We start from the raw sequence: 16465 nt of genomic DNA on the forward strand, positions 1-16465 counted from the left end.
CAGCACTGCCCCACTCCGCTGCAGCCCCGAGGCAGGAGCTGCACCACCAGGCACCTCCATGGAGTCCTGAGCTGGCCGCAGGACAGGAGCCGTAAATCTGGGCAGCTCCTGAAACACGGAGGCTTTTAATGGGCTGTAATTGAAATGTATAAACTAGGGCTGGAGGAGATCTGACAACGCCAGCCAGAGCGGCCGATCGCAGGCTCCGTCGCAGCCGAGGAGCATCGCCCTGCTCACCACCTCCTCCGGACATCCATTCCTGAGGGCTGGAGGAGGCAGGAGGGGGAGACCTCAGCCAGGAGCTGCGGGGATGGACTGGGAGAAAAAGCAGCTTCTCTCCAAGTCCCCTTTCCCAGTTTGGCTGTGACACTGGTTCCCAGTTTGGGGAGAGTACAGATGCTCGATTTCCCAACCTAGCACTATTAGCTGTGCTACAAACGCAAATGCATCATCTTCCTTTGCCCTCCTCCCTTTGCAATCAGAACATTTCAGCACAGGGAAAAAAAAAACACAAACAAACCATAAGTGTTTGTCCCCCCCTCCGTACACTTCCTCCCGCCCCCACCCAGCCCTTTCCATCAGTCCTTCTGTTTGAGATGTGATGTGTGTTGTTTTTTTTTTAAATCTTCATTTGCATTTATTCTGAAAGTGGAAACCATGCAGGGGGAGGGAAAAAAAAAATAAAAACAGCTGACAGCAAAGTTTTATTATCCCCATTGGGTGGCGAGGAGCAAATCAGTAATTTTTTAACAAGCATTTAAGCTCCTTTGCTGAGTGCCTCTTTGAGCCTTGGTGCACCTGCAGCCTGGCGCAGCCAAGAGGGGGGGTTGATGAGGACCTTTGGTGGGGAGCAGGCGCAGCTGATGGGGGGCAGCACGCGCTCGCCCCTCCGGAGCTGAAGATGCTGGCGGTGACGAGCTGGGACCTCCCAGCACCACAGGCGAAGATGCGGCTGCAGGAGCCCGTCCGGTGGGTAAGACCCACTTGTGTGAACCCATCGCAGGTCCCAGACCTCCCCAAGTGATGCTAACAGGACTGCCCGCTGCTTTTTTATGCCAATAATTCTGCAAAGCTGGCCCGAGCAGCCTCTGCTCTCCGCCCTGCGGCTCTCACACCAGGCATCACTCATCACCCCCACCCAGGGGCGTTTTAATAACGATAACTGTCACGGAACCTGACCACAGCCGCTGGGAAAGAGCCAGCTGAGCAAACCGCTGGGGATGCGAGAACTTCGCAGCCACGGGGCTGGCACAAAAGGGAGCCTCTGCCCTTCTGATACCTCCCCACCAGCTCCCCATGTCCAGCCCCACGCTCACGCTTCCCCTTCCCAAGCACAGCCCCCAGGGCAGCCCCCGTCACACTGCTTTGCCGAAGGTCCAGCATCTCCAAGCCAAAATCTGCAGGGCTGGGGCCATCAGCACCTTGTGCTCGGCCAGGAGCAGGCCTGGCACAACACGGGGACAGAGCCAAGGGCCCCCCCAGGAGCAGGGAGGGAGCACAGCACCCTTCCTCCCCCCATTCTCACATTGCACCCTCCCAACTCAAACCCCACTCTGCTGCGCCCTGAGCCTCTCCAAAACACGCCGCCAGCTTGCAGCCTCCCTCCGCTTCCTCCCCAACATGGCTGGAAATAAAATATTGACAGCGGGAGCCTCAGTGGGCTCCTCCATGCACACAGCACCTTGCGGACACCTGCACATGTTCACCTCCTCTCCGGACCCCAAAACAGACCCCAGCCACCTGACCCCAGCCCCTCCCTGGTGCACGGGGCTGCTCCCCCCAGCCCCAGCCCTGCCCCACGCTGTGGGCATCACGCACACGTGTCTGTGCGTGCCAAGCAGCGTCCCCGGGGCACGGGGAGCCGCTGTGCACCCTGGCTGGGATCGATGTGTGGCAAAGAGGAGAATCAATTTCTATAATTAAACCCTGCACCACTGGGCTGCGTCCTCCCTCCCCGCTCCCCGTGGCAGACGTGGCAGAGGGCTGTTCCAGCCCCGTGGCAGGGTCCCATGGGGACCACCGCTCCTGGCTGGTGCCAAGGCAGCTCCCACCTGGGTCCCTGCAGCAGCAAAGGGCACCCGGGGCACTCCTGCTCCCATGGTAAAGGAATTGGCATGGAGAATTTCTTGGGGGAAAATAAAGCAAAGGCAGGCACGGGTGGGTGTTTCCCACCAGCTGGGCCTTTGCTGCGAGCTGATGCTCATACGGCAGAGGGAAGGAGGAGGATTTGGGGGAGCAGCCCAAATCCACAGCAGCGTGTGGCGGAGAGGAGCCTTTATCCACATTTCCAGAAAGAGAAAAAAACATCGTGGGGGAGCCAAGCAGCTTGCCCAAGGTCGCGTGGGGAGCCAATGCCAACCCCACCACGAACACCACCAGCACCCAGACGAGTGCAATCGCCGCACCACTTCTCAGCACTGCCCCCATGCCAGCGACACCCAGGCTGCCCACCGACTGCTCCAGCCCGTCCCCACGGGCATTTCCCTGGCCATGAGCTGGGTGCTCAGGAGCAAACAGGCTGAGTGTTCCCCCGCCCATCCTGCTGGGCAGTGAGGGATGGCTCCTGGCAAAGAATTAAGACCCCTTTGCACAAAGGCAGCTTTTGGCAGCCCTGAGGCTCCCCCCTAGCCCCCTGAAGGCTTTGCAGCCCACCAGCAGCTCCCAGGGGCACCGAGTACTGTCAGGAGGAGCACGGAGCCATTTCCACAGTTGTGTGAATGTAGGAGTCTTCGGGGGCAGTCTGGTGGGAAATAATTAGCACATTGAAAATGTATTCCTCATTAAAATGAAGAAAGAGCCACCGCTGGGGTGGGAGCGATCAGGTGGCTCTGGGCAGCTCGGATCCTGCACAGCCCCCACACCAGCAGCACAGTGGGGCACAAAAGCCACAAGGAGTGACCAGAGGGACTGAAAAGCATCGGTGCCCCCAGGGTCCGGGTGCTGGCAGCCAGGCCGGGAGACCTTGAGCAAGTCTGGGGTCCCTGGGACTGACCCAGCCGAATTCCCCTCCTGGTGCCAGGGTGGGGAACATCCACGCCCCGCAGGGACCGGCCAAGAGGAGGGCCCCCTCCCACCCCCAGCCCGAGAAGGGAGCTGGATGGATGCGACCCCCCCACGCTCCCCCGGGGCCGGGCGCGATCCCGGGGCCAAGCGCAGCCAAACCCAACTTCCCCGGGAGTTGGGCGCCAGCACCCACCCGGCACCAGCAGGTGCGGGGACCCGAGCATCGCCGCTCCCCGCCCGCCTCCCGCAGCCAGGGCGAGGATGCGGAGAACAAAGAAGGGGAGAGGCTGCGGGGCGCAGGCTGGGCGCTGCCCGCCGCCAGGGCAGACAAAGGGGCCCCCACCCGCGGGCAGCGCAGCCCCACGCCACGGCCCCAGCGTGGGGCAGGGCACGGCGGGGGCCGCAGCGCACCGCGCACCCCCGGGCGCACCCCCCCCACCCACCGGCCCTGCCTGCCCAGCCGGCGGGGGGAGCAGCCCCCCGGCGGCTCCTTCAGCCCCGGTGGCGGGGGGCCTCCGGAGTTATTTTAAGTTTCCCTGCCCGCCTCCACCCCCCCACGGCCGGGCGCAGCCCGGGACGTGCCAGGCTCTTCCTCCTCCTCCTCCTCCTCCTCCCCAGGGATGCTGCGAACGCCCCAAAAGGGGCGCCCCCGCGGCTCGCCCACCCTGCGCGCCCCAGCAGCGGGCGGGGGAAGGCCGGGGGCGTGAGAGCCGGGAGGGGGCACAGCCCGCAGCCCCCCTCCTCGCCCCCCTGTGCCCCCCGAAGGAACCCCCGAGACCGCAGCCGCCGCCCGGCTCGGGCAGCACAACGCCCGGTTCCGCGCACGGCGCCGCGGCAGCTCCGGGCACAACCGCCCCCAGCAGCCCGGCGAGCCCCCCCCTCGCCCCCGGCCGCCACCGCTCCGGTCCCCGCCGCCGCCTCCCCGGGACCGCGACCGGCGGCTGCGCCCCTTCGGAGCGCGGCGGCCCCGGCAGCGACCGGCCCCGAGCAGCAGCGGCAGCGCCGCGCCCCCGGCCCGGGGGGGGAGCCGCCGAGGCGGGGGGGGGGGGCACCGCAGCCCCGACTCCGGCGGCCGAGCCCCGCTCCCGACCCCCCACACCCCACACCCCGAACACCGGAGCCCCCCGCGGGCGGCCACCACCGGCACCGGCGGAGCCCCCGGGCAGCAGCGGCACGGCACCGGCGGCGCGGAGGGAGGAGGAAAAAAAAAAAAAAAACCACACGAATAAAAAAAAAATACCTGCTACTTAAGAATGGGTGCACATAGTGAGAGTGACATGCCTTGAGAGGGTGTATTCCCCATCGCTGCGCCGCTCGCTCCCGTCCTTCCCGCTCCCGTCCCTCCGCCAGCGAGGCCCCGGCAGAGCGCGAGCGAGCGGGGGCGCGCCCGGGTGTGTGCGCGGGGGAGCGCGCAGCTCGGCGATGTACAAAGGAACAAATGGGAAAAACACATTAGCTCATGAGAGATTAATGTGCGGGGAGACGGCTCCCCCTCTCCGCTCCCTCTTAAAGGCCCCCGCCTCGCATCGGGCGGCAGGTGCCCACCCAGGGGCACCCCGGGGAGCAGGGCGGGGAGCGGCTGCCCCCGCGCACCGCCGGCACCGGGACCCACGGGTGACACACGGGAGCAGCACCCACGGGACACCCTGCTCTGGAGGGGACGGCAGAGCCACGGTTGTGCGCCCTTGGGAGAGGGGCGGGGTGGGCAGCATCTGCCGCGCTGCCGTGGCCCTGTGTGGGCAGCAGCACGGATGCTCTAAAGGTAGGTCGGGGGAAAACAAGCACAAAAGGTGGTGGAAGTGTCACCAGCAGAGCCCCGGGTCCTGTATTTGACCCCATGGGACCAGCAGCTCCCAGCTCCGCATCCAACACGACCTGCCTGTCTCTTTGCAGTTGCAGATTCCCCAGGTGAGCAGCCAGCAAAGCGCTCTGTAGCGGAACGCCATCACGCCGGGTACCTACACAGAGTCCCCATCTGGCAGTGCCACTGTCCAGGGGAGAGCATCCCCCATAGGGTCACCGTGTGCTGGGTGCGCAAAGGTGCCTTGCTGGTGCCTTACCCCATTTGGCACCCCCTGGCCAAGAAAAATGAACCTGAAGTCCGGAGCATAAGATCAGAAGAAGGGCAGGAGAAAGAATCAGCAAGTAGCTGTTTTGTTTTGCGGACGGGCGAGGATGGCTCACAGACTTTCTCTGCTTCCCCCCCCCACCATGGGACAGGGGCTGTGACAGCGACCAGCACCTCCCCAGCCAGGAGGAGGGAGGGTCAAGGAGACCCCAGCTCCGCCCGGCAGCCCCCAAGCTCCCTGCAGCACTGCATTATCAGGAGAGCTGCTGCCCAGCGGCACAGGGGAGCGTGGAAGCGCTGGCTCCATTAGGAGAAAGTCCGTGGGGCAAAAGCCTTTTCCAGAGCCAGCGAAGTGCATCTTGATGGGGCTGACGTGCTCCTGGCAGCAGGACGCCCTGGCATGCGTGGGCCAGGGGGGCTGTGTCCTGCTGCAGCGTGTCACTTGTCCCTGCCTGGTAATGAGCCCACGCTCCCATCACCTCCGATTCCTCCTTACACCCTGCCACTGCATCCTGCTGTGCCGGGAGAGGGGGAGACCAGGAGCTCTGCATGCAGGGGGGGACAGGAAAGAGGGAGGGAAGGGGGAAGAGAAAGGATGAATGAAAAATGGGATGGAAAGAGACCTGGAACTGCTGTTAGATTCGGGAATGCCTCAGAGATGTAATAAGAGGCGAAGCGTTTATAATGCAAAGTGAAATTGTCCGGTCTGTGTCACATTGGCAGCCAGACTAGAGGAGCTGATGTTCCCCCAGCATTAAAGTATCTCATCTGATACCCAGTCCCAATCTGCCGCTCTGAGAGATGCCACCAGGAAAGCCCAAAGCTCCCTGTGTTGGAGGGAACACGGCTCTGCAGGGCCATCTACGCACGGGCACCTCCCAAGCCATGCAGGAGACCCAGCGTGGGACAGATCCTGCCCTCCCCATCGGCCCCAGGGTTTCCCATGCCAGACCCCAAGCCACTGCCTGGCAGGAACCCAGGGGTAGATTTAACTTTTACAGAGTGTCAGGGGGAAATTCAGGCAGCAAGGTGGAAACTGCTCCCTCCTGGCATGACCCACCCTGACCACAAACAGGGAACACACAAGAAAACCCGACACAGACCCAGCAATGATGAAAGCTTCCCCACGCCACCACCAAAGCCTCCCACCAGCACCCATGGAGCAGCCCCAGCACAGGACCGCGCCACGGGGCGACGCCGCTGACAGCTCCCCAACTTCGCAGCTCACGGGGAGGCAGGAGTTTTGATCACAGCAGATCCAAGTGAGGTGGTGAAATGTCTCTAAATGAGCTGAAATGCGGTCTAATCGGCACATCTATTTTCTAACAAGTTACATATTCCCTTCAGAGCTCCAGTCATTTCAAAAACACATTAAGGAGAAATATTTGAAAGCTAAAATGTATTAAACAATCACTTCATCCTCATCAGCAGAGAGGTTATGGACCTTTGCTGGTCTCCTTCCAATAACCTTGCACACCAGATACCACGAGGCGATCTCTTTCCAGAAGCCCATTAAAGCATGTGCAGGGTAGGGCATGGGTCAGCCGGGGGGGGCACCGCGGCCACGAGCCCTGGGGCTGGGCAGGACAGGACGGGGCAGATGCAGCCCCCGCTGCCACCAACAGCATCAGGCAGGGGCAGGAGCCACCATCCCCACCCAAGACCACGGGAATAGCCTGAACACATCCCCTGCTTCTTGGAAGAAAGCCTGCAAGAGAACAAGTCTATTTATTTCTGTTTTCTGAGGCTTTGCAGAGGGAGAGGGAAAGTCCTGCAGCCACAAGAGACAGGAATTTAATTTAAAGAGGAGAGCAGATACGGCGCGTAACTGCACGGCTGCAGGAGCTGGTGTGTCACCGAGCGAGCCAACATCTGCGACTTGGCTGAGAGCTGCAGGGACAGGATCCTGCCATGGATGGCTCTTTCCCCCACGCACACCCCAAAATGCTCTCAGCACTAAACCCCTGCAGGGAATCGCAGCTGGGTTCCTCCCAAAGGAGAGAGGAGAGGGAAGCAGAGATGCTCCTAAGCCCTCTCCCTGCCTTTGCAGCAGCACGACCACAGGAGCAGCCACCACAGCATGCAGCACCTGCACATTTTGGAGGGCCAAAGCTGGGCACGGGGGCACATTCTGCACCAGCTGCCCCCCAGGGAAAGGGCAGAAATGGCACAGGAGAAAGGCCCCGGCAGTGGAGAAGGCAGAGAGAGGACTGGGAGACACACTGGGGCTGGAGAGGGACCAGGGCGCGCAGGGGCTTCAAAGGACTTTTTAGGACAAGTCAGACAAAAAAAGAAATGGATCATAAATAATTGAGAGCCAAGGCTCTGCTTTCGTGTTCCTCCCATCCAGCCCAGAAGGAAAGAGACCTCGATCCCCTTCTGCAGGGCCAGGAACGAGGCCCCGGGTGAGATTTGGGTGCTCCTTGCCTTTAATTAGCCCTCCCCTTGAAGCACACCATCCTCATCCTCCCTCCTCTGCCACGCAGCCTGAGGCAGCTCAGGCCTCTGGCTCCAGCACATCGGAAAGGTTTCGGGGAGCAGGAGTCCCTGGTGCCTGACCCCTCAGCTGGTGGGGGTCAGTGCCACAGCTCCCCCACACCCAGCGGGGCCAGCCCACACCTGGGGGTTTAATACCTTGATGCCAGTAGGGCATTCTTATTAGCCCTGCAAAATCCCAAATCCCTCCTGTTGGTCACAGCAAACTCCCCCAGCAGCAAGCTCCCAACCCATGTGGACACCAAAATTGTTTTCTTACCAGTCCCATTTTGCTGGGGAGCCACATCCCCAGTTAGCAGGGAGCTTCAGAGAAGGCAATACCAAGCCCTCTCCCCCCAGAATAAATAAATAAATAGCCTGTGCCCCATTTTAAAACCACCAAGGAGGAAACGAGTGGCTGGAAGTGGGAGCGCTGAGATGAGCATCACCTGGGCACCGCAAGCCCTTGCTGCCACCCCCAGCCCAGCGCCCTCGTTGCCTCGCCTGGGAGATTTTGAAGCAAAGTCTGAGCATCTGAAGCACCAGTGTCTGCCTTGCTCATATTTTTAACATAGCTTCACACAGAGCCATCCCACACACATCTGTCCCCCCTCTGCACATGCTCACATTCACCCGTGTGCCCAGCCCCACCGCCCACGCTGGCCGTACAGCCACACGTTTCCATTTATAATGCACCCAGTCACGCACAAGCCCCCCCATGGTCGTCCTGCCACACGCAGGCTTGGGGATGTGCGTTTTGCACTGCCCCCTATTCCCACCCTCTTCCAAAAATCCACCTGAAAAGACTGACAAAGTCCTCAGGTTCCCTTCCAGCATCATTTTACTGCCACCGCCCAGCCCCTTTCTGCCTCCAGGAGCACAGGGAAAAGGCCGGAGCTCCAGGAATGAACCGGGGAGGCAGAAAGATAGCTCAAGGAGGGGAAATATTGCAGGAGCTGAGGAAATTCCCCGGCCTGCTCCATGCAGGAATGCAAACGGGAGGAGCTGCCCATTTTCACAGTGACTGGTGAGGGCTTAATAACAGCTAAGTAATACACGCACTGGCAGATGTGTGAGCAAAACCAGCACCAGCAAATAGATTTTGTTGTCTCAGAAAGGGACGCTGTGCTGCCTCCACGTCCCTTCCCATCTGGAGCGTGTGGGGAAGCCGGCGGTCCCGCTTGGAGCCCGGCGGTGCCTGATTTCTGCTGGGAGCTGCTCTGCAAAGCCGCAGCGTGCTCGGTGGGCTGCAGGAGCGAGCCACCGCCGCCCTGCAGGCAGAGCAAACCGAAGTGCAGGGAGGGGATGGCCACCCCGTCCTGCATGGAGATGGGGGGAGAAAGGTGTGACAATCAACAGCCACCCCAGCAGGAAGGGGCCGGGCTGCAGGAGTGCAAAGCCCCGAAGAGAAGGGGTGCCTCCATCAGGGCTCTGGGCCCCACAGCACGTTCCTTAGGGAAGCAAAACCTCTTCTGCCCCAGCACAGAAACCCAAACCCAAGGCCTGAGCCAGATCCTCATCCCACCATGGCCGCACTGGGCTCGAGGCTCGCCCGCAGCAGCACACGGGTGCAATTTGCAGCCACCCCCACGGGTCGCGCAGACAGAACCCAAAAACTGCGCCAGGCACAGCCCCGCACTGAACCAGCCACGGTAACAGGGCTGGGCACGGGGCCGGGGCAGCAGCTCCCATCGCTGCCCCTGCGCTGCCTTCCTCTGGGCATCGGGAGGAGGAAAAGTCTCCATGGCAACTGAGGACAGCCGTGACCGCGACGCCGCCGAGCACATTTGGGGCTGAGCCATGCACCACGTCCCAGACACACCGCAAACGGCTGCGGACCGTGCCGACCGTGCGGAGCGAGGAGGGGTGGTGACCTCGAGCTGCCCAAATTTTGCATCAGAAAACTTGGGCGAGGCCCCACAGGAGAGCTGGGGCCGGACCCCATTCCCTCATCCCCAGCCCAGCCCCGGGTGGGTGCCGGGCTCGAGAGGCGGCTGGGGGGAGCTGAGCCCACGCGTTGCAGGCTGCGGCCGCTGCACCCCCAGCGCTGGAGGGGCTCCATCTCCCACCCGCCAGCAGCCAGGTTTCTCTCCAGAAGCTCAGCATGGACAAAGAATTGTTGATGCATAATGTATGGCCATCGGAGCAGGAGGAGGAAGGAGGGAAGAGAACAACAGAGCAAAGGAAAGGGAAGAAAAAGAGGTTGCGATGGTCGGGTCTCCTCCCTCTTCACTCCAGGTCCTGCATCTTTCCCTGCCATCTGTGGATCCTTTACTCCCTAAAACTCCCCGCCCTCCTCGGCGCTGCTCCGTGGGCCCAGGCGAGGGCTGTCCCCAAGGTCTGGCCATTAGATGGGGACAGAGCCCCACCGGCGCTACTCCTTGCCTGCCCCTTCCTGCAGCCATCCCGCACAGGGGAGCGAAGCCAGATGCTCGGCCAGGCTTGATTTCTTCCTGCAGCTGTAAGAGGATTTTCTTGTTAGAAGCAGCAGCTTTGGTGATTGCAGAGATGACCGATATTTCCAATGGCCAGGCAGGAAACCCTGCACCAGCCCCAGCCCTGGCAGCCCTGGGAGAGGAGGGATGAGGGGTCCCCAGGCTCCACTGCCCATGCTGCCACCACGTACCAGCTTTGCCCGCCAGGGATGGCACAAGGACACGTTCATACGGCCAATGGAAGTGACTTCAGCTCCCCAGCACCTCACTGGTCATCAGCATCTGGGAGGGCTGTGAGCAGTGGGGGACCCTCAGCTCCCTCCCGCTGTGCTGGGGGCTCTCCAAAGCCCCGGCAGCTCAGGAGAAAGCCAAGGAGCATGCCAAGGAAGTTCAGCAGTCGGACAACAGAGATGAGTTATCACGGGATGATCAGAGGCAGAAGCTGACAGTTGAAAGGGAAGGAGATGTGCTGGGGTGAGCAGGGAGAGGTCACGAAAAGCCACGAGAGTGAAAAGCAGCCGCTGATTTTCTTTTTTTTTTTTTTTTTTTCTTGCTAGGAGGAAGAAAGGCGGCAAAGAGGCACAAAGGGAAGGGCAATGCAGCAAAATCGTCAGGCCAAAAGAGCCACCTCCACAGCAGCGCCCAGCACGGGCGTGCTTGGGGCAAAGCAGTGCCAAGGTCAAGCACTGTGCTGCTGGAGGCAGAAGTTGAGGAGATCCCAGAGCTGGGCTCTCAAGGGACAGGAAAAAGCAGAGTTCTGGCATACTGTGAGCAAAGAAAAAAAAGGGGGGGTGGCTGTTAAGATTAAGACACAGTGGATGGGAAAATGCAAGGAGCAGGCTGAGTCACGGCTAACACCTTGCTCATGGGTAAATGCCACAGCTCAGCTCAGAGCAGCAGAGCAGGGTTGTCTGCAGCAACCAAGAAAGAAAGGAGAAAAGTAGGGTAGAGGACTCGGAGGCAGGGATTAAATATTATTTAGCGTGGCTGTGCTTGAGCTGGTGGCTAGACAGCCACCAGGAGACAGCACAGAGGCAACCCTGAGTCATTAGCAGAGAAGCAGCCAGAGCTGAGACCCTCGCTGCTCCTCCCAGCACCCCGAAGGAACAGCACGAGGTGGAGGAAGGATGGTGGCAATTTCTCCAGGCCCTCGCACTCCCAAGGCAGAGGTCCCAAGGCAGAGGTCTGTCTGCTCAGGGGGATTCGTTCAGCTGCCCAGGGCTCCCACCAAAGCAGCCGGCCCGCGAGGAGGGGTCGCCCTCGGTGGGAGGAAGCGGGGAGAGCCCGTGAATCATGCAAAGCACGGGGCAGCCACGCAGGGAAGGCTCAGGGGGTGGAAATGCCTAAAAGGAGCGAGTTTGAAGGCTATTTCTGTTGCAGAAGGAACCAGAAATCTGGGTCAGAAGGGATAGGGGAGACGTCAGCGGCATGCGGGATGAGCAAGCTGCACTGCTCCAAACGGAGGAGTGGGGCTGAGGTGCCCACGGCCAGCGGCTCAGCTGTGCCCCACTGCAGAGCCCCAGGGACGTCCCCAGCCAGGGCTGAGGACCCTGCACCACCTCCAGCACCACCCTGGTGCGGCTAAGCAGCCTCACGGAGGAGAGCCATGAAGATTACAGGGACCTGCCCTCCACACCTGGGTCAGCAGAGCTGCGGCGGCTGCACCCGGGGCCATCGGCCGGTACCAGGAGCACCCAAAGGCCACATTCCCCGTGTGGTGTGTGCCCCAGGAGGGCCAAGCAGCAGCAGCTGGGGCTGACGAGCTCCGTGGCAATCGGTAGGGAACAGGAGCATCGCATGAGGCTTTCTGCTCGCTTCCCACTGACTCTCTGATCTGGACTTGGCAATTCAAGCGCTGTTGATTATCTCTCCTGCCATACAAAAGAAGGTTCTTGGCAAAGATTCCCAGAAAACTTGGGTTCATCCCAGTACAAATGAGGAAAACTTTTGAAAAGTCAAAAAATGCACAAGGACAGAAAAAAAAAAAAATCTTTTCCTGAAAAGCTGAAGCTAGATGAGTGTATCGCTCCTCTTCCCTACAAGGGTACAAGGGTGGCAGCATTTTCCTGTGCTTATGGTACATTCTCTCTTTGTTTTACAGCGTAAAAATACCTCCCCACCACCCTTCCCAGCTTCCTTGCCCTGGCCTCCCTCCTTCAGCTCAAGATGAACTCCCTCCGGTTTGTAAGAGGACGGGCAGGCAAGGCCAACTGGATGCAGGACTGCTTCTCTGAGAGGGATTTGCAGGGAGCTGATGAGCCCTGAGGAAAGCAGCTCCAACACACCTTTGCCTCCCCTGCTTTCTGGAAATGCAGCAGCAGGGGCTGGCAGGCTGTGCCTTTAGATCAGAGCCGGGCTGGTCCCCAGGCCAGCAGCTGGAAAGGGCACATCCATACCCCGGCAGGGACAGGAGCCCCTGCAGTCCTTGGGAACGGGCAAACAGGCTCAGAGCAGAGCCCGGAGCCTGCCTGGCCACAGGTACCTGAGGGGCTGCGAAGGCGCTGCTCAGCCCCGCGGCAGGGGAGGCAGAACAGGAGCCAGGCACGGTGCAGGGGGGTGGTGAGCTCAGCGTCCAGCACCAGCACCAAGGCTGGGGCTTGGCTCAGCCCAAGGAGGCGCAGGCTGCACGGAGGGCAGGGCACGCTCCTCCCTGCTGCCACAGCTCAGCACTGGGGAGCATCAGCTGAAAAGGGTCAGAGCTAAAAAAAAAAAAACAGGCTTAAAACCACCCCAGATAAGTGTGGGAATGCCAGCAGGGTGGGAGGATGGGCACTCATGCTCCTGACCCTGCTGGCTCCCTGCATACATCTAAGCCACAAAGGCCTTCCCAACGTGGTGCTGTTTAGGAAAGAAATGCCAATCTCCTTTCAGTCTGATCTTATCAGGGCTGGGCTTGCCAGCCGGAGCTAATTAAATCCTGGATGCAGTCACTGCTTAAGTGAAAGTTTGTTTCCTGCAGTAGCAGAGCCAAGGATGGAGGCAGCCTGTGCTTTCTTCTATCTGGCAAGAACATCTGCCACAGCCAGCTCACGCTGCTCCTACCTGCTCACGGCTGCGTGCACAGGTCCAGCACCAGAGCCCCCTTCCTCGGGTCTGCCCGGGCTGAAACCCCCCCGGTGCTTGCAGGAGGCCGATAACGCGGTCGAGAGGCTGCAGGCGGCAGCTGCCGCGGTTCCGGAGGTGCTGCCTTCCCTCTGCGCTGAGCGCTGCCTGGGGTTGCGAGGTTGCTCGGTGCTATCAGCAGCCGCCAGGTCCCTCGGTGAAAGCCCAGGGGAGTGCCAGAGCTTTGCATTTTGTCACTGTTGTGTGCAGCACAGGGATCATAGAAGTGACTGGGACCCCAAAAGCACCGGCTCTCTCAGGAGGCTGCAACCGGCTGCAGCACGCAGCTCTGGGTTACCTGGAGGACACCCACAGGCTGTGCTTGACCAGCCGGACACGTGGGGCAGACCTGCAGAGGAAACTTTACTTTGACTTCCAGCAGCACGGACTGGCAGAAGGCAGCCAGCAAAGGCAGTTTCCACCCCTTACCCTCTTGCCTTCAGCAGGGGAGGAACAAGGAAAACAGAAGAAAGAAATGGGAAGAGGAAATGGGGGGCACCAAAGCGCCGTGTTCCTGCCCCACGGGGGCCATCTCCCAAACCCACGTCCCAGGGCCCATCAGCAGCAGGAGAAGTCGCCCAGGCTGCTGCAGCACACGCTGTGCTAGGAGATCTTTACCGCAGGACAGGAATTTATCAAAGCGCTGTTTGAAATCCAGGGAGGCTCCGGTGCAGCAACACGTTTCTTCTCTCCTGGTTTCCTCCAGCTGATTTCACCTGCTCCTCATGTGGTTGCTGCTTTCAGCAGACTTCAAAAGGCATCACAGCTTTAAAATGTTGGGGAAACCTCCCTAATCTACCTTCCAGATTGCTAAATCCTCATAGTCCTACAAAGCAGGCATCCTGGGACGCCTCCCAGGCATTAACCCAACAGCCAGAGCCGATCCCCTCGGCATGGGGAGCGCGATGCTTTGCAGCTAAGACGAGATGATCACGCAGCTAAAGCGCTGACGGAAAACCCGATAGCCAGGGATCTAGTCCCATCTGCCATATGCTTCCTCTGGGACTCTTCATCTCTATTTTTGGGCAATTCATACTTGCCTGCCTCTGAGGGAAAGTGGGTGGCGGGGAGGCTACCACAAGCTGTTGTGCTTCGCGGGGCTTTTTTAGCGTTCTTCGGGAAGATGGGTACCAATTCGTAGGGTAAAGGGGAAAATGGGATAGCCTCGTCCCGAGGCACGGCTGCTCCGCAGGGTCTGGGTGCTCTGGTGGTTGGCAGCAGGGTCTGCCTGGGAGCAGCAGCCACAGGGAACGAGGGCTGAGGGGATCACGGGCATCCTGGTGCTGTGGGATCTATACAGGCTGGGGCAGGGAGGGGAGAAGCCAGCACCCAACAGACCCTCACAGCTGCGAGGGTTTTGTCCGGCTCCATGCAGCGACGTGACCAGAACCTGGCTCGTTCTTCCCGGAGAGCTCAGAGTCAAGCAGGGGAAAAGCAATGGCATAACGAGGAAACGTGCTTACATTCTCCCACCCTGAATCCAACCTGTCTAGAAACTAACTCCCCGCTAAGCCCACTCCATGCGACTTGAGCACAAAAGATGCAGCGAATAAATCTCATTCCTGGGGCGGACAGGCCTGAAGTCAGAGCTCACCAACATCAGTGCAGGGGGGCTCACCCCTGGCACGGAGGACGCAGCAGGGAAGGCCTGTCCCTTTGCACCCTGCACACCCCTTTGCCCACCCGTGGGCAGGTTTGGGGCAGGGCAGGTGGGCAAGGGCCCCACCTGTACCCACAGGGGCAGTGTGCCCAGGGGTCTCTCTCTCACCCAGCACCCCAGGGTGACGGGTGCCATCAGCCAAGGGAAGGAGCTGGAGCCGCCCGTGCTCCACACGCAGGTGCCTTCCCTTCCACCAGCACCGGGATCAAGGGGGAAGCGGGACGGAAACAGCTCCCGGGGGGAGCGCGGGCAGCTGGAGCCGGCAGGAGCGGAGGGAGGAGGCAGGGGAGGAATCCCAGGATGCCTCGCTGCCGGGTTCACGCTGAGTGGAATTGCTGGCAATTTTGCAACAGAAAAGCAATTTGTGTGAATCCTGAAAAAAGAGAGCCCGGCAGCACGGTGGGAGGGGAGGAGCGGTGCCGGGGTCGGGCAAGGAGCCCCACGACAGCGCCTGCAGGCACGAGGGGGTCAGGGCTCGGACCCTCACCCATGGCTCAAGGTCCCCCACCAAACCCAGGTGGGTGCACAGCTGATGAGAAGCGAGTCCAGGTCCAGAGGTGATCGCAGACCTCATTACAGCCAAGGAGCGCACCAGGTGCATTGCCAGGCTCGATGGTAGGAAAAAAAAATCCCATTCACTACACAGGGCAGCTAAATGTGGTGGAAGTTACCTCCTAAACCTTCAGCTGGCGAAGCCCAAAGCCATGAACGTGCTCACAGAGCATGGGGCGAGCCTGGATCAGCGCCGTCCCCAGCCCCTGTGCCGAGCTGGTGCTTGTGGCCGGGCGAGCAAGGCTGCAGGGAGCCGGAGGGAGCGTGTTTGTTGAGCCCAGAACCCGCTGGAATGGCAGATTTCGGATATTCTGCACAGAAACCGACCTGTTTGATGGCTGCTCCTGTTGCCCTGGAGACACAACGGGCCGCAGCGTTATTTATGTTTTTCCAATGACCAAGACAGCACCAGGATGATATGGCTCATTGATTTCCCTAATGAAAGTCTTGGTGAACCATAATGCTGGACCACAAAATTGTGGTGGATCACACAAGCCAAAGAAGAGCTGGTAGGAGCCGCTGTTACGGTCAGAGGGATGCAAAGCGGGACCTTCCCCACCTGCACTCGGAGCCAGGGAGCCACGCAGTGCATCTGCAGGGGCTGGCACTCCTCTCTGCTGGTGCTAGGATGCTTGGCATCCCCTAAACCATGGCATTTCAGGCAATTTTTCCTATTAATGGTGGAAGCTGCAAGAGAAAAAGCATTCTCATCCCTCCACCTGATGCTTTGATAAAAAACACATGAAATACGGGGTATAAAGATCCCAAATCCCAGTAAACCAAGCTCATCACCACAGGGGTGCAGGGAGAAGGGGTGGGGATGCCAACCCCCTTAAATATCAATAATTACCATGACTGAAAAATACACACTTTATACATATACTTAAGAGGCCTAGAAGAATAGAGGGGTGGGTGTGGAAAAACTCCAAATTTCTTCTCCCAAATTATCAGCAAACTGCCTCCTGCAAAGCTGACAGTCAGAAACAAAACAATCATTACACTACCGACTGCTGACGGGAGGGAAGAGATCTGTCAGACGGGTTTGCGATTAAATATTAAACATGCAAATGGGAGCTGCAGCCTAACGAAGGGCAGAGCCAGGCAGCAGCACCCGGACCGAGGGCAGGAGCTGGGCGTCTCTGGACAGCCACAAGCAGGAGAGATGCGAGG

At 60.1% G+C, this 16465-nt stretch overlaps 1 protein-coding gene across 2 annotated transcripts in view; it reads right to left on the reverse strand.

Moving 5' to 3' along the window:
• Positions 1–4376, reverse strand: part of SRCIN1 (SRC kinase signaling inhibitor 1) — a 70587-nt gene extending 66211 nt beyond the window's left edge. The window contains exon 1 of one of the 2 annotated variants that reach the window (XM_040537114.1): positions 4244–4376. The gene's annotated coding sequence lies outside the window, so the exon portion shown is untranslated. The remainder of the gene's footprint in view (positions 1–4243) is intronic. The other variant, XM_040537113.1, reaches the window with a different exon arrangement.
• Positions 4377–16465: the final 12089 nt, after the last annotated feature.

Source organism: Cygnus olor, chromosome 25, assembly GCF_009769625.2.
Source record: "Cygnus olor isolate bCygOlo1 chromosome 25, bCygOlo1.pri.v2, whole genome shotgun sequence".
NCBI classification, from domain to species: Eukaryota; Metazoa; Chordata; class Aves; order Anseriformes; family Anatidae; genus Cygnus; species Cygnus olor.